Source organism: Dipodomys merriami, unplaced genomic scaffold, assembly GCF_024711535.1.
Source record: "Dipodomys merriami isolate MVZ:Mamm:240054 unplaced genomic scaffold, mDipMer1.0.p SCAF_1191, whole genome shotgun sequence".
In the NCBI taxonomy this organism is placed as follows: Eukaryota; Metazoa; Chordata; class Mammalia; order Rodentia; family Heteromyidae; genus Dipodomys; species Dipodomys merriami.
In genome coordinates, this window is record NW_027202484.1 from 41,168 (window position 1) to 65,698 (window position 24,531).

General features: G+C 43.6%; 1 long non-coding RNA gene across 1 annotated transcript; it reads right to left on the reverse strand.

Annotated features, from left to right (window-relative positions):
- Positions 1 to 576: 576 nt before the first annotated feature.
- On the reverse strand, positions 577 to 24,096 carry LOC138822944 (uncharacterized). The gene is made up of 4 exons (XR_011370695.1): positions 23,614 to 24,096; positions 18,055 to 18,159; positions 16,195 to 16,350; positions 577 to 663 (listed from the first exon to the last, which is right to left on the reverse strand). It is a non-coding gene; the product is annotated as an uncharacterized lncRNA (long non-coding RNA).
- Positions 24,097 to 24,531: the final 435 nt, after the last annotated feature.

Sequence of the window (24,531 nt, forward strand, 5' to 3'; positions counted from 1 at the left end):
GCTATTTATCATGAGGCTTAGAGACTTCAGCAGAGAAAAGCCAGGAAAACAGAAGCACCATGTTGAAGCATGGTGCCCTGGAGTAGGGGAGACACCTGGGAGCCTCTGAGGGGACTCCTAGAATCTCAACTAAGATATCCCAACACTCAGTGCAGATACTCTTGAACAATATACATGCCTTGCCTCCCTGTCAATTCTACACACCATCCCACCATGCCCTTCCTTCAACAACCATTTGTAAATTGTCCCTCACAGAGCTGTCCCCCAGATAAGTACATAAATCCCTTTTTCCACATTAGAAAAACCAACCTGTGTCTCACCAGATGAACAATGTCAAAAGTCCTGCCAGGTATGGATGGCTCTAGTCTGAAATCCTAACTATTCCAGAACTTCACACCCAGAACAGTGCACTTAAAGCCAGCAAGAACAGACCATAGAAATGCAGGCTTGGAGGTTGGAATCAAGTGGTAGAGCACCTGTGATGCACATGCAAACTGAAAGAGAAAGACAGGAGACACAGAAGCAGAGGCAGAGAGACAGATACATTCAAATTTCTGCTCATGTGCAGACACAGTCATCCCAGGCCTGGTCCATCCACAAACACCACTATATCTCCATGCTTTTTCAGGTCTCTTGTTTCTTCACAGGTTTGTCCACCTCTACCTGAAAGGAAAGAAAATTAGCTTAATTCACACATTTTTCCAGTGTAATCAGGGACTCTGTTTGCTCAGAATGTTCTCAAATTTGAAACTCAGCTCCCTCAGCACTCTGATTCCCCTTAGAGAAATGTGGACTCCCAGGGCAGTTGCAATTGTAAGTAATCTGTATAGGAAAAAGGGTCTTTAAAATTTACTGTTTTTATTTTACTGTAAGTCTGAAATAAGAGATTTTTGGATGATGGCATTATGTTAGAATGGCAATTAGGTTTAGAGAGAACACACAAGAAACTGCATTAAAATGGAGGCAAGTTGGGGCAGAAAATACTGACATGGTGCATGGAGACAGGTCCCTCTCTTTTCCCAGTGAAGATGAGCCCTTGAGCTTCGACCCAGCCAGTGTAAATAGTTGTACACAGTCACCTAGAGACTGCCCAAGGAGAAGCGAGGCCAGGATGCCACCTTCCCCCCAGATCCCCCTGCTCCTATACCAAGAAGCCCGAGGGCCACACTTTAAACCTAAGTAAACAAACTAGGCAAGTAAGTAGGAAAACATGCAACATATCTGGAAGGTGAGATGATGACCTGCTGCAGCATTTGGGACAAAAACACCTTAGTGTTCAGGGGACAAATGGGAAGTTACTTAATAAAGTGACATTACTTGAAAGTAAGGGATCGAGATGGATCCACCAAGCTCAGAAGGTACAGACAGCTTGAGGCCACCTTTCAGCTTACTTTTCAACATTTAAAAGTCAGCTCCCTGTCAGCTCTCCTCTCACTGGAAGGAATGCTAGCTGGGGAATCCCCTAGCACTTGTCACTCAGCCTGGCTATGCTGGACTTAGACCTCTGCTAGGGATACTGGGCACACAGCAGTGTGAACATTCTGCATGACTCCCTCCCCTCCTGCAGTTCTTCAATTCCACACCTCTCTGCTTTTCCACACCTTAGTGCTGTGGCTGAGTTCTGCACCTCTTTCTCTGGAACAGCTTTGTTCTTAAGCTGTGGACATTACTTTGGGGGCCTTCAAACAGTAGCAGAGTTTGTGAAAAATGGTGACTATCCTGTGAGCCACGCTCTTCCAGCCCCATCACTTATTCCAGCTGGAGGCTATGGCCTCCCCCTGTGCCTGTCCAGAGGGAAGGGCATTTTCCACCAAGTGCCAACTCTCTAGTCTGCTCAGCCAGCTAAAAGAATCCTGGCCCCAGGTTAAGCTAGTACTGGAGCTGTGTGGGGAGCAGAGGGGAAGGACAGGCAGACTGGCACTTTGGCCTCTCTTCAGGCAACTGTTTGTCATCATCTTGCAATTGAATTTCTGAGGACAAACTGAATGTGTTAAGTTGTGCAGCTAAGCTGACTCTCCTTCATGGAGAGAGGGCTGGTGGAAAGTTCCTGAGGAGTTGAGGTACAGTGGAATAGCCAAAGGCATCATTTTCCACTCCACACTTCTGGCACTCCCTTTTGAGTTTTCTTGGATGACCAGATAGGTACCCATGGCTTCATTGAACGCTCTGTCCTGGATTGCCTTTTCAATGTCAGCAATGTTGTAACCCATGTCCCATAGGACTGTGACACTAATGGGGTCCAGCTTTCTGGGCAGTGGCTCATCAAGAAGCAGGCCAAACCCCACACCTACAGCCAGCCATGGGTTTCTGATTGACATCCACAGTCAGCAGTTTGGAAAGGAGATAATGTCTCTTTGCAGATAGATAAAGGAGAGCTGTGTACCTGGCCTCAAGGATGTGTACCCATGTCTGCCATCTTCCTCCCCTCAAACAGCAACTTTCCTGTTGTCCTCACATACAGAAGCATACCTAGGATCCAAATGTCCTCTTTATAGGCATCATACATTTTGTATAGGAACATTTCTAGAAGTCTGAATATCAAGGCTCCACAAAACCCCTTTAGCAATTGCCCCAGCAACACCCTGATGCTCAGCCCCAAATTACTGACTTTGGCATTGCATTTGCCATCCACAGGATGTTCCTGTGTGTGAATCTATTCTTGTGAGTGTAGTGCACAGCACTCACCATCTCCTTGAACAGCCTCCTGGCTTCAAGATGGTGACAGGAGGATTTGCCAGTCCACCCTGTCCTATACTGGCTGTTGTTACACATTTTGTCATGACTCAATTTCAAGGCCTTTTGAGTCAGGGTAGGGTGGAGATACTGCCTCTTGTCTCCTGAAGTGTTAGTCATTTGGTTTGGACTTTAAATGACATCAAGCTGAAATTATTTACATTGTTTCAAAACCAAACAAATTGATGTTCACATGTTTTTTGGTCATGTGTGGGACTTGAACTCAGGGCCTGGGCAGTATCCTTGAGCTCTAATGCTCAACCACTTTGAGCCACACTGTCACTTACAGTTTCCGGGGTTAACTGAAGATAAGTGTCTCATGGGCTTTCTACTCAGGGTGGCTTTGAACCTAGAACCTCATGTCTCAGTCCCATAAGGAACTAGCATTACAGATGTGAGCCACCAGTACCTGGCACAAATAGGATTTTAAAAAGATGCCAAGTTTTAACCTTAGAAAAGACCATGAGGTCTGAAGGGCTGAGACCTTATCACGACTTCTGCTTGGTAGTTCAAGTTCCTGTCTGCCATTGCTCTGTGAAGGACTCTATGTGTTTCTGAGTTAGCCCACGGCAATCTTTTTATTCCGTATTTTATTTCATTTTTAAAAGGTTTCAGTGACATTATTTTCCAAATATGTTTATGGAACAGCCACCATTGTCAATGGCTGGAAGTGGAACACTTCCCAGGGTGTTATTTTTAATAAGTCATTACTAACCATTATGATGCAGCATGGAACTCGTAATGGCTCTTGAAGGAAGGTGGAATCTTTCCTAATTAGGTTTTTATTATCTGTAAGTAATTGTACAGGACTGGGAATGTGGGTTAGTGGTCGAGTGCTCACCTAGCATGCACAAATCTCTGGATTTGATTCCTCAGTTTCATATACATAGAAAAGCCAGAAGTGGAACTGTGGCTCAAGTGGTAGAGTGCCTCAAGCAAAAGAAGCTCAGAGACAGTGCCAAGGCCAAGTTCAAGACACAGGACTGGCAAAAACACAGGCAGGGGTAAATGATCTGAATAGAAATTTCAAAAAATAAGAAATGCGGGAATTCCGGGAAGATGGCAGAGGAGAAGCTGGAATCTGAACAAGCTCTCACATAGAAAGCAGTTTTAGAGTTCCAGTGAATAGTCCTAAGCCAGAGAATCACACCAAGTGTGCCATCACAGAACAGAGAGTTAGACAAGAGAGGGGAAGCCAAGGCAAAAAGACACATCTGAGCGCCTGCCAGCAGCGGCCGCTGCGGCGGCAGGGTCGCGGCGGCGACCACTGCCGTGGGGTCATACCTGAGACACAGATAGTCCGGGACGAAGGAGCCAGATGCAGGGGACTGCGGATTCTACTCAACCCCAACAAGAACTGACAAGAAAAAGACATCTTCATCCTGCAGTTTGCAGACCAGAGACGACCCAGGATCCAAGACTCGGCGTCAGTACAAGCCCGACGTCCTCACTCCTTCTCAGGGAGCAGAGAGGGGAAGGCCACCCCTTCCCCCCCCAGCACCGGTGATCTCCATCTTGGATACCGACAAAGCTCGGAGGAGCTGCTAGCTCCAGCTCAGGCCTTGGAATAAAACGAGTCATTTAGCAGGTCACAAGAACTTACTGGCGAAGTGACCTGCCAGACTCAGCTCCATCCAGGGAAAAGTCACCCAGCTCAGGCGCCAGCCATTGGAGTGGCTTTTCCCACTGGGTAACCAGAGCCAGAAGCTGCCCCTCCCTCTAGCAGCCACCACAATCAATTGAAAATCAGAAACCCTGAGAATGGCTCCAGGCTGGGCGCTGTGAGTTTTATCACAAAATAGCCCCAGGGATAAGCTACTGTTTGTTGAAAGGCCTCAACTCTACCCAGAACCTAGCCTCATCACTGCATCCCCCTCTTTTGTGATTCTCAAAGCTGATCAACCTCCCAGAAAACTAACCTGGGAAGGGGATCTCAAAATCTTGGGTAAAGCAGAGCATTTTTCTGCCTCTTCCAACAAACCGACTTAAGAAACCAATCAAGCCACAGGACCTCAAGCTGACCAGAGACTCCAACAAGAGGCTGGCTACAGACAAAAGGGAGATACAGGATTCTTCCCACACACACAAAAAAAAAAAAATCAAAGGACTTTTTTTTTCTTCTTCTTCTTTTCTTTTTTTCGTTTGTTTTTTGTTTTTTTGTTACCATATATATATATATATATATATATATATATATAATTTTTTTCTCTTCTAAAACTTTTATTAATATTTAATTTTTGCCTCTTCTGAAAAAATAATTGTTTTCCCTAGCTTTTTTTTTTCTCCTCTTATAATTTTTATTTAAGGAATATGTGAATGAGCGTTTTCCTTTCTCTTCTTCTCTTCTTTCTCTTTTTCTTTCTTTCTTAATCCTCTTTTTGTTTTTTGTCTAGCGCTACTGAACTTCTGATCTTTTCTTCTCCATTTCCCATGCTTAAAGTTTTTCACATCTCCTCTATGTCCCTCCCTTTCTGTCAACATATTCACATTCCTCTCTAAAGAGATGGTCTTTTAATCTCTATAATAACATTAATTTTTACGTTTCTATTTTTTTCTGGTCTCTTTTCATTCCCCTTTCCGTCTCTTCCTTTTCTCTCTCTCTCTACTTGCATCCTACCCAACCCATTTCCTGCATTATGATTAGGACATAGTTAACTCTCCCTGTGCCTCCCCACACCAATCTATTCCTATTTTTTACCCACATCTCTCCCTAATCCTAATAATTTCGGGTTTTCCAAATTCTTTTCTGCACTTCGAAGTCCTTTAACATATAGTTGTTCGCTGTTGAATAGATGTATCTGTTGAACTAGATTGTATCTGTAGACTATTGACTGTACAAATGCAAACTTTGGTTGATGGTTGCCTTAAGATAGTGTTCTAGCACAAAACTGGTGCTATCTTCATCTCAAATGGGCAGAGTAAGCCGGAAAAATACAAGAAAAATGGCAAATTCAGGTATCTCAATTCCCAGTCCTGATAATCAGGGATTAGAACAGATAAAGAATAATCCAGAGGAGAGTTCCCAAATAGCTCTACAAACACTACTAGCAAACATGATAAATGAGAAGTTTGACAATGTACAAAGGACTCTGTATGAGTGTGATAGGGAGAGAGAGGAGGCATCCCAGAAGTTTATACAGGAATAACATAAGCGTGAGGAAGCTACTCAAAAACTGATACAGGATTTGTGTGAACAACTTGAGAATACTCAAAGAGAAAGGGAGGAATGGCGTGAGGAGGCAGAGAACACTCAAAGAGAACTGCAGGAATCCCAAGAAGGGGAAGAAAGAGAACTGCAGGAATCCCACAAATGGGAGGAAGCTAATCAAAGAGTAATTCAGGAATTGAGAGACCAGGTAGAGAATACACAAAGATCACTAAAGGCATTCATGGAATCCATTAACAAAGAGCTGAAGGAAGTCAGGGAGACCACAAAGGGAATGCTGAATGGAACCCAACAGAAGGAATGGGAGTCCAAAGAAACCATGACCAATCAACTAAGTGATTTGAGAACAAACACTGAACACCAAATTAAGGAAGTAAAGAAATTCATACAAGACCTAAAACAGAGCTTCAACAAAGAACTTGAAGCCATCAAAGCTGACCAATTAGAAGGAAAAGAGATAAAAAAGAAAGTAGAGAGTCTTGACAGCAGGTTAGACCATGCAGAAGATCGAATCTCAGGGATTGAAGACAGCCTAGATATTATAGAGAAAGTACATGCAACCATCTAAGACAAGTCCAAGAAATATGATAGGTCTATCCAACACCTGGAAGACACCATCAGAAGGCCCAATCTAAGGATAATGGGTGTAGAGGAGCACCTAGAAACATAAGTTAATGGTCTAGGAAATTTGTTTAACAGGATCCTAGCAGAGAACTTCCCAAACATACAAAAAGATAGGCCTATTCAGATAAAAGAAGCTTTTAGAATCCCAAATAGACCAGACCAGAATAGGACAACCCACCGTCACATTATAATCCACACAGGATCAACTCAGACCAAGGAAAAGATCCTTAAAGCTGTCAAGGAGAAAAGGTTAATCACCTATAAAGGGAAACCAATTAGAATTACCTCAGATTTCTCAGCAGAGACAATCAAAGCAAGAAGAGCCTGGAATGACGTATGCCATGCCCTAAAAGCAAACAACTATCAACCAAGAATACTGTACCCAGCTAAACTCTCCTTCATAACTGAAGGCCAAATAAAAACCTTCCATAGCAAAGAAAAATTGAAACAATACATCTCCACCAAACAAGCCCTACAAAAGATTCTTTAAGATGTCCTACACATAGAAAACCAACAAGACCGCAACAAAGGCCAAGAAACTGCACCCAAAATGAGAATCCAAGAACCTTAGGAAGAACCCAGTTTTCACAGCCCCCAAGAAGGTGGATAACATGGCAGGAACTCCCAAATACCTCTCAGTCCTGTCTCTTAACGTTAACGGACTGAACTCTCCAATTAAGCGACATAGACTGTCTAGATGGATTTAAAAAAAAGACCCTTCTATCTGCTGCCTGCAGGAGTCACATCTTGCCCGTAAAAACAAACACATTTTCAATGTTAAAGGCTGGAACACAATCTACCAAGCAAACGGCCCTCATAACCAGGCGGGAGTTGCAATCCTAATAACAGATAAAATAGACTTCAAATTAAAATTCGTGAAAAGAGATAAAGAACGTTGCTACATACTAATTAAAGGATTTCTCCTTCAGGAGGATATTACAATTCTAAATATCTATTCGCCAAAAAATGGAGCACCCAAATTTATCAAAGAAACACTACTTTCCCTCAAATCCCATATAGATCCTAAGACATAAATTGTTGGGGATTTTAACACACCACTCTCCCCACTAGATAGATCAACTCGGCAAAAACTCAACAGAGAAACCACAGATCTAAACAGCTGCATAGATCAACTAGATTTAAAAGACATTTACCAAACATTTCACCCAGCAGCATCAGAATACACGTTCTTCTCAGCAGCACATGGAACGTTTTCTAAAATAGACCACATTTTAGGCCACAAAGCAAACTTGTCTAAATTCAGAAACATTGAAGTTATACCTTGCATTCTCTCTGACCACAAGGGAATAAAATTAGAACTCAACACCAAAAGCCACCAAAGAAAGTCTGGTATCACATGGAGGCTGAACAACACACTGCTGAATCACGAGTGGGTCATGGAAGAGATTAGAAAGGAAATTCAAATGTTCATGCTATTCAACAAAAATGAACACACAAATTACCAGCTCCTCTGGGACACAGCAAAAGCAGTACTCAGAGGCAAGTTTATAGCTCTGATCTCCTACATCAACAAATTGGAGAGATCTGAAACTAACAATTTAATGACACATCTAAACCTCCTTGATAAAGAGCAGCAAGATAAACCCCAATCCAGTAGACGGAAAGAAATAATCAAAATTAAATCAGAATTAAATGAATTATTATCCAAAAAAAACTATAGAAAGAATCAACAAAACAAAGAGTTGGTTCTTCGAAAAACTTAACAAAATTGACAGACCCTTAGCAAACCTTATCAGAAAAAGAGAGAACACACCCAATTTAATAAACTCAGAGATGAGAATGGAAACATCACCATGGAAACAACCAAGATTCAGAACATTATAAGGGAATACTTCTCAAAACTTTATGCTAATAAGGTTGACAACTTGACAGAAATGGACCTTTTCCTAGCAAATATTGACATGCCAAAACTAAACCAAGATGAGTTAAACCAGCTTAACAGGCCCATATCAAGCATTGAAATATAAACTGCAATAAGAGACCTCCCAGCTAAGAAAACTCCAGGATCAGATGGTTTTACAGCGGAATTTTACAAGGCCTTCAAAGCAGAGCTCACACCAATACTCCTCCAACTCTTCAATGAAATTGAAAGAGAAAGCTCACTACCGAACACATTCTATGAAGCCATCATAACCCTCATCCCAAAACCAGGCAGGGACTCATCAAAGAAAGAGAACTATAGACCCATTTCTTTGATGAACATTGATGCAAAACTTCTCAACAAAATTTTGGCCAATCGACTTCAACAATTCATCCAAAAAATCATACACCATGATCCAACAGGATTCTTTTCAGGGATGCAAAGCTGATTCAATGTACGCAAATCAATTAATATTATTCATCACATCAACAGGAGCAACAATAAGAACCACATAGTAATCTCAGTAGATGCAGAAAAAGCATTCGAGAAGATCCAACACCCCTTTATGATGAAGGTTTTGGAAAAATTAGGAATCCATGGAACATTCCTCAATACAATAAAGGCTGTATATGACAAACCTACAGCCAGCATTATATTCAATGGTGAAAAACTAAAGCCATTTCCTCTTAACTCAGGAACAAGGCAAGGATGCCCACTCTCTCCACTTCTCTTCAATCTAGTATTAGAATGCCTAGCTACAGCAATAAGACAAGATGCAGACATAAAGGGGATCCAAATAGGGAAAGAAAAAATAAAACTCTCCCTCTTTGCAGGTGACATGATCTTGCATTTAAAGAATCCCATAGACTCCACTCCCAAATTACTCAAGCTGATTCAAAACTTTGGCAAAGTAGCAGGTTATAAAATTAACCCCCAAAAATCAATGGCTTTTCTGTATGCCAACAATGAGAAAAGTGTGGCTGAAATTAGGAAAGCAACTCCATTTGTAATAGTCCCACAAAAAATAAAATAACTAGGAATTAACTTACCTAAAGAAGTGAAGGACCTCTACCAAGGAAACTTTTATAATCTTGAAAAAGGAAATCAACACAGAACTTAAAAAATGGCAAAAACCTCCCATGCTCCTGGATTGGCAAGATTAACATCGTGAAAATGGCAATACTTCCCAAGGCTATCTACAAATTCAACCCGATACCTATCAAAATTCCACCCTCATTCTTCAAGGAAATAGAAGAGGCAATCCAAAAATTCATATGGAACAATAAAAGACCCCGAATAGCAAAAACCCTCCTCAATGGAAAGAACACTGCTGGAGGAATATCAATACCAAATTTCAAACTCTACTATAAAGCCATAGTAATCAAAACAGCTTGGTACTGGCATAAGAAAAGACCTCAGGACCAATGGAATAGAATTGAAAACCCAGAAATGAACCTACAGACCTATAGCCATCTTCTCTTCGATAAGGAAACTAAAACAATAGAATGGAAGAAAGACAGCCTCTTCAGTAAATGGTGCTGGCAAAACTGGTTAACTACATGTAGAAAACTAAAGTTAGATCTTTATATATCACCCTGCACCAGAATCAACTCCAAATGGATCAAAGACCTTGAACTCAAAGCAGACACTCTGAAAACATTACAGGATGGAATAGGAGAAATCTAGGTCTCTTAGCTCAGGACCAAATTTTCTGAATAGAGACCCGGAAACACAACAAATCAAAGAAAGGTTGGACAAATGGGATTGCATAATGTTGCAGAGCTTCTGCAGGGCAAATGTCATAGGTAGCAAGATCAATAGAATGCCCACCGATTGGGAGAAGTTCTTTACTAGCCATACAACAGACAAGGCTCTCATATCTAAAATATATAGGAACTCAAAAAATTAAACCACCCAACAACAAATCCTCAAAGAAACAACTGCCCAATAAATCAGTGGGCGAAAGACTTAAAGAGAAGCTTCTCTGAAGAAGAAAGGATGGCCAATAGACACATGAAGAAATGTTCAACATCCCTAGCCATAAAAGAAATGCAAATCAAAACAACATTGAGATATCACCTCACTCCAGTTAGAACAGCAAAAATCAAGAACTCTAACAACAACAGATGCTGGAGGGGATGTGGACAGAAAGGAACCTTACTTCATTGTTGGTGGGAATGTAAACTTTTTCAACCACTTTGGAAAGCAGTATGGAGGTTCCTCAGAAGACTTCACATAGATCTCCCCTATGATCCAGCAATCCCACTTTTGGGCATTTACCCAAATGTTTACAAACAAGACCACACTAAAGCTACCAGCACAACTATGTTTATTGCAGCATTATTTACCATAGCTAAGATATGGAACCAACCCAGATGCTCCTCAGTAGATGAATGGATCAAGAAAATGTGGTATATATACACAATGGAATTCTATGCCTCCATCAGAAAGAATGACATTTCCCCATTTGTTAGGAAATGGAAAGGTTTGGAAAAAATTATATTAAGTGAAGTAAGCCAGGCCCAAAGAAGCATAGGTCCTATGGTTTCCCTTATTTGCAATATCTAGTATAGGTATGAGTCAAGCGGAAAAGGTCAGATAATGTGATGTTAGGAAAATGAACCCTTAAATATGTATTTTAATGTTTTCGTTTCTTTCATGCATGTGTTTCTAACGCATTTATAAGATTATTTCTTTGTTGCTTTGTATGTCCCTCCCCCACAGTGTAACCCCCGCTTTCACTATATTTGATGTCAGTATAACATGTGGAGGAGATGGGGACAAACAAGTGGTTTAAGGATTCAGGTGGACCTGTTGCAACAATGAGAAGTACAAAATGTCATGTCAAAACCAGCTTTACAATGTCGGTGTGGGGGCAGGAGGGCTGTATGATTGGGTGGAGGGGATGGGGGAGGCTGGGAAGGGAGATGAAGGGTAAACAAAGGAGGAGGCTGCAATGCTTGGTAAGAAATGTATGCATTATCCTGCCCATGTAATTGTAACCCCTCTGTACAGTATGTTCTCAAATAAAATAAAATAAAATAAAATAAAATAAAACAAAAAAAAAGAAATGCAAATAGCCAAAAATATATGAAAAAAATGTCCAGTGTCTTTAGCCATGCTGGAAAACTTTTTAAAAAAATCAAAACGATAGAAAGATAACATATGCTGGCTAGGATGTAGAGAGACAGATTGTAAATTGATACAAGCATTATGGTAAACAATTTGAAGGTCTTTAAATAAATACATGAGCTCACGTACAATTATACTATGTCTATTTCAAGATTATTTATACCAGCTTGGGTATAGAATCAGTCTAAATGTCTATCAATGGAGAAATTGGTAATGATCTTTCTCTTTCACACACATATATACATGCACACACACACACACAAAGGAGAATTTTCCAGGCATAACAGTGATTGGAAAGCTATCATTTGGAGCACAATTGAGGCAAGGATTAAGTAAAGTTATCGAGACAAATGGCCCAGGGTCGTTCAGATATGTAGAGAACAATGACGGCCATGGACTAGTGCTGACCAGAAGTTGGGGAGGAGGAATGAAAAGGGGAAAGGTGAGGTTTGTTTGATCAGTGTGTCATGTCCTGTGTATGATTACTACTTGCTTATAAAAAGTATCAATATTAAGATTGTCATCTTCCATGACCAGAAGAGAACCGTTTTCTCCTGCCTACATGACTCCACTGCAGCCTAGGCCCCTGGCCCTGGCCCTAGGTGGTCTTCCCATTCGCCCTACTATGTCCCTCCCAAAATCATCCTTGTAAACACAACCCACAGCATACTATTCTCTGTGTGTATGTGAGTGTGTGTGGGTGCAAGCACAGGCCAATATGTGGACTTGAACTCCCTGTTCAGTGTGAATGCTCTACTCCTTAAGCCGCAGCTCCACTTCCAAGTTTTCTGGGATCATGCAATTTTCTACCCAGAATAGATTTGAATAATGACCTGTCAGCAGCCAGCCCTAGAATACTTTATCTGCATGCACGTTCTATTTACTATAGCACCATTCACAATAATATAGGGAATCATTCAAGTGTCCATCACTGGACGAATAAAAAGACAGTACATACATATTTTAGTACATTATTCAGCCTAAAATTAAAAATAAAACTGCCTGGTACAGGTGGCTCCTGCCTGTCATCCTATCTACACAGGAGATAGGAGGATTGAAGTCAAGCCAGCCCAGGCAGGATATCCATGAGAGTCTTACTTCAAATATCCATCAGAAAACCAGGAATGGAGCTGTGCCTCAAAGTGGTAAAGTGATAGTCTGGAGCTAAATGCTCAGGGACCACTTACTGTCCCTAATTCAAGCACCAAAAAAGAACCAGAAAAAAGAAACCAACACTCAGACACTATGGATGGATCTGGAGGACACTCAGTTTCATGAAGTAATACAGCCAGAGGAACACCAATATCACACACACCCTTTCATATTTAAAGAAATGTGGCTTTAGAGTAGATAGGAGAACCACAGGACATTGTTGAAGCAGCCTCCTTTGGTGAAGTGGAGAGCCTCTGCTACCAAGAGGCTCCTGTGACTTCTCTGATCCTGTTCTCTCCACTGAGCCCAGGCTTCCTTGCTGCAGCCACACTGGCATTTGCACTGTAGGATCTGGGGGCCACTGCTATTCCAACTGCCTGGAATGCGTTTCCCGACACCCAGCTGCTCACTCCCCTATTCTTCCCCAAAACCCCCTTGCCAAACAGGTCTACTCTGATACTTAAAAATACAACCTTGTGCACATGTGTACACAACACACATCTGCAAACACACAAAGACACAGAGTATTTCCAACACTCATCCTGATTCTTTCTGCCTTAATCTTCCTTTTCATATATACTATGTAGTACTTTTATAAGTTTGGGTATTCTCACTCTCCATGCTTGAGTGTAAACCCACAGAGATAATTTTATGCTGTTCTCAGCATTCTGTCAGTCTTCAGCATGATGTCACTCATCCTGTAGGCACTCAGTAAATGTCCATTGAATGAAAGCCTACCCATTCCCTCACACATTTATTCAACAAGTATACTGCCATACATGGTCAAAGCTCTTTCCTACTGTTTTCCCATGACTCCTCTACACAACCCCTGTCACCCTTGCCTCGTGGTCTCCCCACCTGTGTTCCCAAGCCCTTTGCCTAAAGCTTTGTGACCCTCAATTTTACATATGGAGATGGTGTGCACACACCAAATAACCTGTTCCTCCTCTGGGAAGCCTTTCCATACCATCTGAACTCCTTACTGGAGTTCTTCCAAGTCTCTCTGTAAGCCATGAACCCGTCCTAGCTAATGGTCTGTGTGACATTGTGGCTAACCTGTGGAACCCTCATCCTCAGGCCAACTTTTCGTCTTCTCTCCAAGTGCTGAGCCAAATGCACTCCAGCTGTTCCACAAAGGTTTAGGAGTGTTCGAGGATGCCCATGCATCATACTGTCAATTGAAAAGTCAAAGGAATACCTGAGTTTTGGAGAGTGAGCTCATCTGGCCCCAAAAGACTGGCATGAAATCATAAAATGACTTGCCTCCTGGTTGGCACAAGGCCCTGCCCACAGCCCCAAGGGTACACAATGCCCCTCTCCCTCATCTCCATAATGCAACCCAACACTGAAATCCCACCCAGTGCAGCAGTGACCAGGCACCCTATCTACTGCCCTGGGACTACTAGAAACTAGCTTCAAGCCAAACCCACTGCCGGGAACTGAAACCTAGTCCCTCATTTCAGGACCCCTGAGACAACGAAAAAGAACTTAGAAACCATGGAAATTCACAGTACGTCCCTCCCCATCCACCCATTTCACTGACCAATGATCCTTGTGAAATTCAGAAGTCCCTAGTTTCCTCCTCTCAGCTCTCCTTCAGCATCCGGGTCAACCCTGTCTATCAGCAAGGTGCCCATTTCTTGTATATTTTTGGCTCTCAGTGCTTCTGTAACAAAAATCCTATCTTATTCTCTGGGAAGAGCTCTGTTCCCTAATTACCCCAGAGATACACCACTGTTTCACTGGGAGCCTTAGCCTTCTCCTGCTGCGAATCTCATCAGTCTGCCTTGCACACTCAGTCTCTTGACTCCGGTGAACATACAACAGAGGTCCAATGTGTCCAACTCCTCCCCATCACACACCTGTCTTCCAAAGGCAGAATCACCCTCAGTACTTCCATCGTGTAGAAATCTAATGTGCTGCTGAATGAATATCACAGTGGTGGAGGTTCATATCCAATCTTACTGAATTTCTGCTCATGTCCACATGTACTCATCTCCATCCACATGCTCCTATATTTTCATGCTTTCTTAGGTCTCTTGCTCATTCAAAGGTTTCTCCACCTCTAGTTGATAGGAAGGAAAAGTATTGTATTTCCTACATTTTTTGGTTCAAAAATGGGCTCTGGAGACTTATAGTGTGGTAATATTTGAAACTCAGCTTCCTCCACACTATGTGCCCTAGGACAATAAACAGGCCCTACTCTTCTTCCATGAGACCTAGAGGCTTCCCCTGGGAACTGACAAGGAAAAGGAAGCAACATGCCCAAGCCTGGTGCTCTGGGGAAGGTGGTGTCAACTGGAAGCATCTTTGGGGACTCAAAGTGTCTCTCCTAAGAATCTGACAAATCCCAGTGCTGAAACCCTTGTATTATGGAAATGTAATTCTCTATCTGTTCATTTTCCACATGCAGCCCAACCCAATACCCTTTCCTTCCCCAAACATTTTTAAGTTGTCCCTCATACAAGTACACAATTTCCTTTTGTAATAACAGAGAAGCCAACCTGTGCTGTACCAGATTCACAAAGTCTAGGTGCTAAAGGCTCACCTGTATAATCCTAACTACTGCACACGCTGACACTGAGAAGATAGTAGATAAAGCCAGCCTGAGCAGACTCCATGTCCAACTCTGTAGAAAATCAGGCCTAGAAGAGTGACTCCACTGGTAGAACATCAGCCAGAAAAACACCCACACTCAAGAGAGAGAAAGGGAAAGAGGGGACCTGAGGGGGAGAAAGAAAATGGACAGAGAGAAAAACAGAGGGACATGCATACATACCTAAAGACAGACAAAGAGACAAATTCAGGAGAAAGGATTGAGTGAGAAGGAATGGGATAGGGAGAAAATGATTAGAGGAGAAGAGGAGAAGAAGAATGGTGGTGTAAAAAAGGAGAGATTAGAGACAGTAAAGGGGAGGATGGCCCAAGGAAAGGCCACAGAGGAAAAGGAGACTGAAAAACAGAGTTCAAGCCAGCACACTCCGAAATGCATACACACAAAAACAAAAAGAGAATAAAAAAACATTGAGAAACCATGGAAATTAATATTACTTTCCTCCCCAAATGCCCTATTCACTGAACACTGTTCCATGAGGAGTTCACCATTCCTTACTTTCCTCCTCAGCTCTCTTTGAGTATCAGTATCAACCCTGTCTTAAACCAGTTATGCATCATTTGTCTATTTGGAACCTTATTGCTTCTCTCACCAGAAACCTATCTCATACTTTGAGAATAGCATTGCTCCCCAAATACCCCTGAGCATTACCACTGATCCACCAGGAGCCCCAGCCCTCCTCTTGCCTCTAATCTCATCAGTCTACTCTTCAGGTTCAGCCTTCTGACCCAGTGTACACATAGAAAACGTCAGGTTTGCCCAACTCCTCCCCATCACACACTTCTCACCCAAAGGCAGCATCAATCCTCAGCACGGCCTTTGTGTGCAATTCTACTGCCCTGGGTGAACCAATACAAATAATCTAGTGTGAAGGGTCATATAAAATCTTACTGAATTTTTGTTCTTGTGGGAAGGCAGTCATCCCAGGCAGGGTCCATCCACGGGTGTGGTCCATATACAATCAATGTCCGTCCAGGCTATGTCCTTCCACAGATCCCAGTTTATATCCATGATTCCTGAGGTTTCCTGTTCCTTTACCACCTCTAGCTGAAAGGAAGGGAATATATTTTAATTCATACACTTTGTGGTTCCAAAAATGGCCTCTTGATGTTCAGAATGTTCAAATATTTAAAACTTGGCTCCGATAGCATTCTTTATTCCCCACGAAGAAAAATTGGGCTCTGCTATTCTTCCATGAGGCCTAAAGTATTTACTGGGAAATGGAAGCACCATGCCCATGCTGGGTGCTCTGGGAAAGGGGGCCTCTCTGGGGACTCATACAGTCTCTACTAATATTCTGACACCTCTCAGTGCACCTTTACAGTGCACATGTCATCCTTCCCTGTCCATTTACACCAACCCATTATCCCCTTGCTTCCACAACCAATTGTAAGGTGACTCTTACACAGCTGTCCCTCATATAAATACACAAATCCCCTTTCAAAACAGAGAAAGCAACCTTTGCCTCACCAGATTAACAAAGCCAAATTGCCTTCCCTGATGCTGTAGGCTTATTTCTGTAATCCTACCTATCTGCCAAGTTGACACCTTGAAGATTGCATTTACAGCAAGTCTGGGAAGACTCCATCTTCAAGTAACTAGAGAAATGCGAGCCTGGAAGTGTAACTCAAGCAGGAGAGAACCAGACATATCCATGAAAACTGAGAGAGAGAGAGAAAAGAGAAAGACAGAGAGGGAGAAAGGGAAAGAAGAAATAAGAGAGAAGTGTAGAAAGAGAGGAGTAGTGAGGGAGGTGGGGAGAGAGAGACAGGTTCAAGAGCGGGAAGAGAGGGAAAGGGAATGGTAGAGGGAAGTAGAACAGCAAGAAGAGGAACAGGAGAATTAGAATAGCAGTAGTTATGGGAGGAGTGAAAACAATGAAGAGAAATGGTGGGGAGGAGCAGGGAGAAGGTGAGAAAAGTGGAGAGAGAACAGAGATGGCAAAGGATACAGAGCATAAGAAAAAAAAGCACTGAGGTGTAGCATCACACACAAACACATACACACAACAAACAAAAGGAAACAATAAAAGAATAACGATTGAGAAATCTTACAAATCAACAGTTAATACCTTCCCAATCACTTTCTTCACTGAAGAATGGCACATGTGGAATTCAGGATTCCTCAGTTCCCTTCTTAACTTTCCTCCTGTCTTCTCCTTTACATTTAGTGTCCACTCTGTCATTTACTTTGTACCCATCTTTTCCCTCTTGTAGCTCATATTGGGACTCTTACCAGAATCCCATTTTGTTCTTTCAGGGGAGATCTGCTCCCGAATAGCTCTGAACTGGACCACTGATCCCACCTCCTGCAGAAAATCTCATCAGTCTGCTCTGCAGGCTTAGCCTCCTGATATCAGTGCACACATAGCAAAAGCCAGGTGTTGGGGCTGGGAAGGTGGTTCAGTGGTAGAGTGCTTGCCTTGCATGCATAAGTCCCTGGGTTCGATTCCTCAGCATTGCATAAGCAGGGAAAAAAGGTGGAAGTGGAGCTGTGGCTGAAGTGGTAAAGCGCTAGCCTTGAGCTGAAGAGCTGAGGGACAGTGCCCAGGCCCAGAGTTCAGGCCCCATGACAGGACCCCCTTCCCTCAAGAAAAAAAAAATGTCAGGTGTGCCCAATTTCTCCCCATCACACACTTGTCTCCCAAGAGCAGACAGCATCATCCTGCACCACTCCCTCTCTGTGGAAATCTCATGGCCCTGGCTAAACCAACACAAATAACCCAGTGGAAGAGGTCATATTCAATCTTACCGAATTTTCACTCCTGTCCAGATGCAGTCATCCCAGCAGGGTCCATCCACAGGCACCACTGTATCTTTATGCTTTCTTAGGTCTCGTGCTCATTCACAGGTTTCTCTGATAGGGAGAAAATGTATTTAATCCATACATTTTCTTTCATTAAATAATGAGCTCTGGATGTTCAGAATGTTCTCAGATTTGAAACTCTGCTCCCCTGGCAATCTGATTTACTAACCAGAAAACTTGGGCTCTGCTCTTCTTCCATGAGGCCTAAAGTCTTCACCTGGGGACTGCTAGGGGAAAGGAAGCACCCTGCCCAAAGCCTGGTGTTTTGGGGAAGTTGTGTCAGTAGGGGGACTCCCTGTGGATGAACAGGTTCTCTACAATACCTCTCACTCCTTTCTGTGCTGACATACTGGCACTGTGCACAGGTTCTTTCCACCCTGTCCATTCTGCACAACCACCCACCACATGTTTCCCTCCTCAAACAGTTCCAAGATGTCTCTCACACATCCGTCCCTCAGATAAGTACACAAATCCCTGTGCTACACCAGATTAACAAGGTCAGAAACATTGCTGATGGTGGTGGATCATGCTTGTAATCATAGTTCTTCCAAAATGTGACACCAGAAGATCAGAATTTAAACCAGCCAGGGCACACTCCATCTTCAATTAAGTAGAAAAATGCTGGCTTAGAGGTGTGACTTAAGTGATAGAGCAAGAGCTATGAACATGCCAACTCAAAGAGAAAGATCTAGAGAGGCAGGAGAGAAAAAGACAGATTTGTGAGTACAGTGGATGGGAGAGAGAATAGAAGAGGAAGAGAAGAGGAGAGAGAAGAGGGAAAGGGGAAGAAGAGACGGAGAGGAATGGCTTGGAGGGAAGTGAGCTGGAAAGGGGAAGAGAGACAGGAAATAGGGAGAAAGAAGAGACAGAAAAGGAGACAAAGAGAAAATCACTCAGTTCAAGTGCCAGTACCAGCACACACTCACAAACACATGCACACAACCACAAAATAACCCAAAGAAAATAAAATCAAACGAGAGACACAACATGGAAATCAACAGTAATTCCCTGTCCACCCGTCTTCACTACAGATGGTTCCATGTAGAATTCAAGAAACCTTAGCTTCCTCCTCTCAGCTCTCCTTCAGCATCAGTGTCAACCCTGTCTATCAGCAAGGTGCCTATTATTTGCCCAATTTTGGCCCTCATTGCTTCACTCACCAGATTCCCCTCTCATTCTTTCAGCTGAGTTCTGTTCCCCAAGTGCCCCTGAGCCAGCCCACCTCCTGCTGCAAATCTCATCAGTTTGTCCTGCAGCTTCAATCTCCTGGACCCAGTGCACATATAGCAAAGGCCAGGTGTGCCCAAGTGCTCCCCACGGCTCATCACCTAAAAGCAGCACCAGCCCTCAGCATTGCCTCTGTGTGGATTTCTAATATCCTAGCTGAACCAACACACATAACCCAGTGGTGGAGGATGATATCCTATCTTAACAAATTACTTTTCATGTGGGAACACAGTCTACCCAGGCAGGGTCCATCTTCAGGTAAAGCCCATCCAGGCCCTGACCATCGGAACTACTTATAAGCAGAAGGACACAAGCAACTACTATTATCCACACTTTCTCAGGTCTCTTGCTCCTTCAGAGATCACTCTCACTCTGGTGAATGGAAAGAAAAAATGCTTTAATTCATATACTTTGTAATACCAGAAATTGACTCTGGATGTTAAAAATGTTCTAATATTTGAAACTCAGCTTCCTTCCCTCCATGGTTCCCATAGGAAAAAAATCAGGCCCTCCTATTCTACCATGAGACCTATATTCTTCCCTTGGGAACTTACAGGGAAAACACCATGGCCAAAGTCTATGCTCTGGGGAAGCAGGTTCAGCTGGTGCCTCTTTGGGGAGTCTCACAAGGTCTCTACTAAGAACCGGACACCTCTCAGTGTTGACACCCTTGCACTGTGGAAATGTAATTCTCTGCCTATTGTCATCCTACACACTAGCCCACCATAGCCTTCCTTTCTAAACACTTGTGAGGTGTACCTTACACAGCTATCCCTCACATAAGCATACCAATCCCTTTTGAAACAACAGACTAACCAACCCGTGCTCTACCAGATTCACAACGTCCAAAGAACTGCTAGCTCCTGGAGGCTCATGTGTGTAATCCAAACTATTCTACTAGTTGACATTGGGAAGTCTGCAGACAAAGCCAGCCTGTGTAGACTCTACTTATTGCAACCAGAAAAATTCAGGACTAGAGGTGTGACTACAGAGGTAGATCACCAGCCAGAAACATGTAAACTGAAAGAAAAATGAGAGTGAGAGACTAAGACAGACAGAGAGAGAGAAAGAGAGAGAGAGAGAGAGAGACAGACAGACAGACAGACAGACAGACAGACAGACAGACAGACAAACAGACAGACAGAATCGGCGGAAAGAGACAGAGACAGATTCAGGAGGAAGAAAAGAGTGAGATGGAATGGGAAAGGGAGAAGAGGGGAAACATCAGAAGTGAAGGAGAAGAGGAAAATATGAGGGAGTAGGAATGAAGAGAAATGGTAGAGGGGGGAGAGCAAAGAAAGTCCAGGAGGAAAAGGAGACTCGGCGAGAAAACCAGACAAGTATAGAGTACAAGCCTTTATACCACCACACGCTCACAAATGGATCCAATAATAAAGAAAAAAGAAAGACAATAAAGAAAAATCATGGAGACATCATGGAAATTCACAGTTCTTCCCTCCACACCAACCCTCTTCAATGAACTCTGGTCCATGTGGAGTTCAGGACTGTTAGCTTCCTCCTCTCACCTCTCCTTCAGCATCAGTTTCAACCCTGTCCATCACCAAGATGCCTGTCCTATGACCACTTTGGCCCTCACTGCTTCTCTCACCAGAAACTCATTATTTGAGAAGAGCTCTGTTCCCTAAATACCCCTGAGGTGCACCACTGATCCCACAGGAGCCCCAGCCCACCTCCTGCTGCAAATCTCATCATTATGCAGTGCAGGCTCAGCCCTCTGAGCCCAGCCCCCCCATAGCAAAGGCCAGCTGTGCCCAACTCTCCCCATCCCACACTTGTTACTCAAGGGCAGCATCCGCCCTCAGCACTGCCTCTGTGGGAATCTAATGACCTTGCTGAATCAAAACAAATTTCACAGTGGAGAAGGCTCACATCCAATCTCACTGGATTTCTGTGGAAATGCAGTCAGCCCAGGCAGGGTCCAGCCACAGGCACCACTATATAGCCATGCTTTCTCGGGTCTCCTGTTCCTTCACATAATTCACCACCTGTAGCTGAAAGCAAGGGAATATATTTTAACTGGTACACTTTGTGATTCCAAAAACGGACTCTTGCTGGTTCTCCCTGCAGAAAATTAGGGTTTACTTTTCCATGAGTCCTACAGTTTTTCCCAGGAAACTGCCAGGGGAAAGGAAGCATCATGCCCAAAGCCTGGTGCTCTCGGGAAGGGGGTGTCAGCTGGGGGCTTCCCAGGAAACTACCAGAATCTCTAGAAAGATATGACAACACTGAGCGCTGACCCTTTGTGCAGTACACATGTTCCTCCCTCCCTGTCCATTTGCACACCAGGCCACCACCCCCTTCCTTCAACACCATTTGTAAGGTGTCCCTCACACAGCTGTCCCTTACAGAACTACACAAAACCCTTTCAAATAACAGAGAAGGCAACCTGTGCTACACCAGACTAACAAAGTCTAATGTGTTGCCTGATGCTGGAGGCTCTTGCCTGTAATCCTAGCTATCCCACAAGTTTACCTGCAACATTATACAGACAGCACTTTGGGAAATTCCTTCCTCAATTAACTAGAGAAATGAAAGCCTGGAGGTATGACAAGTGGGAGGGAACTAGTTATGACCATGTAAACTGAAAGAGATGAAGAGAGAGATAGGAGAGACAGAGAAAAAGACATTGTGAGAGACTGATTCAAGAGCAGGGAGAAAGGAAGACAGAATGGAACAGGAAGATACATGAGGAGGGAATAGGAAGAGAAGAAGAGGGAGAAGAATGAAAGGGGAAGAATAGGAGGAATGTAAGAGGGAGAAAGAAAATTAAGGAAGGTAGTTGGGATGGGGTGGAGAGTTGAGAAGGTGAGGATGAGAAGAGAGTGCAAAGGAGACAGAAAGAGAGAAAAGCAGAGTTCAAGCTCCAGTACCAGTACACATGCAAAACACGTACACACAACAAGCCAACATGAGATAAAAGAAAAAGCATGAAGAAATCAAGGAAAGTCAGAGAACTTCCCTCCCCACCCACCCTCTTCACTAAATACTGGTCCATGTGGAGTTAAGGATTCCTCAGCTCTTTCCTGACCATCCTGAGTTGTCATACAGCATCAGTGTCAGTCCTTTATTTCAATAAGGTGCCCATCCTTTACCCTCTTTTGGCCTTCCTGGTTTCTCTCACCACAATCCCATCTCATTCTTTGAGGGGAGATTTGCTTCCCAAATGGCCCTGAGTTTGATCTGATTCACCCAGAGGTCAGGCCACTTCCTTCCACTGTCTACTCTGAAGGCTCAGCTTCTTGACCCAGAGCACAAATAGCAAGGGCCATGTGGACCCAACTCCTCCCCATCACTCCCTTGTCACCCCCCGAAGCTGAACCAACACATATGACCCAGTGGTGGAGGGTCACATCCAATGATACCAAGTCTTTGCTCATATTCAGAAACAGTCAGCCCAGTCAGGGTCCATCCACAGACAAAGTCCACCAAGCATCCATCCACAGGCACCACTGTATCTCCATACTTTCTCAGGAATTGTGCTCCTTCTCACGTTTCTCCACCTCTACCTTCAAAGAAGGGATATTATTCTACTTCATATCCTTGGCCAGTCTAAACAGTGGCGCTGGTTGGTCAGACTGTTCTCTTATTTGAAACTCAGCTAACCCAACCTTCTGCTTCCCCTTAGAGAAAATGGGGGCTCATGGGAGGAGTTGCAATTCAAAACAACCTGTCTAGGTAATAGGGTCTCTTTGATAGTGAGCAAATAAACAACTCTGAAAAAAGAGATTCTTGGATGATGGTTTTATGTTGGGATTATGATGAGATTTAGAGAGAAATCACACAGGCAGGAGAGTGCATTGAAATGGAGGAAAGTAAGGGGAGAAAACATTGAAAGTGCACTGGGTGAATGGCGACAGGTATCTCTCCATTCCCAGTGAAGATTTGCCTTTATGCTCCAACCTAGCCAGGGTAACTAGTGTGCTCAGTAGTTGTACCCAGTCACCTAGAGACTGCGGAAGGAGAAGCAGAGTCCAGGATGTGTCCTGCCCCTCATATGCATGGATTCCTATACCAACAAGCTCAAAGGCCTCATCTTGAACCGAACTAAAGAACTCAATAAACTGGCAAGTAGGGACACAAGCAACCTACCTGGAAGGTGAGATGACCCGCTGCAGAATTTGGGACAAAAACACCTTAGTGTTGAGGGCACAAATGGGAAAGGTTGTTCAATGAAGTGACAATACTCTTAAGTAAGGGATCAATGTGGATATGCCCAGCTCAGAAGGTACAGGCAGCTTGAGGCCCCTTTCAGCTTACCTTTCAGCATTGGAAAGCCTTGGTGATGTCAGCTGTCCTTTCTCCAGAAGAAATCCCTGCTGGTGAATCACACAACCTGGCCATGCTGGCCTGAGACGTCCGCAGGGTGAACTTCCTGCACGACTCCTTCCCCACTTGCAGCTCTTCAATTGCACACCTCTCTGCTTTTCCACACACCAGATAGTCACCCCGAAGGTCTGAGTCTGGTGGGTGGTTTTCAATTTTGCTGTTTCAGAGTTCTGTACCCATTTCTCTGGGCCAGCTTTACTCTCAATCTGTGGACATTACTTTGGGGCATTCATGACTTGCAGCTCTTCAATTCCACACCTCGCTGCTTTGCCACACCCCAGTTAGAGTTACCCCAAAGGTCTGAGTCTGGTGGGTGGTTTTCAATTCTGCTGTTTCAGATTCCTGTCCCCCTTTCTCTCGGACAGCTTTACTCTCAATTTGTGGACATTACTCTGGAGCCTTCACACAGCAGCAGATTCTTCAAAAAATAGTGACTATCCTGTTAGCCACCCTCCTCCAGTCCTGTCTAATGTTCCACCTGGGGGCTATGGCCTCCCCGTGAGGATGCCCAGAGGGAAGACCATTTTCCACTGAGTGGAAACTGTCTAGTGTGCCTGACCTGCTAAAAGAATCTGGGCCCCAAATGAAGCTGGAACTGGAGATCTGCAGGGTGTATAGCGGAAGCACAAGCAGACTGGCACTTCGGGTTCTCTTCAGAGGTAACTGAAATTTTGAGGACAAGCTGAAGGTGTCACCTCCTGCAGAAAAGGTGGCTATTTTTGTGGAGGGAGAGGGCTGGTGGGATTCTCCACAGGAGTTGTGTATGGTGGACTAGCCAAAGGCATCATTTTTGATTCCACACTTCTGGTATTCTCCTTTAAGTTTTCTTGGATGAGCAGGTAGGTGCCC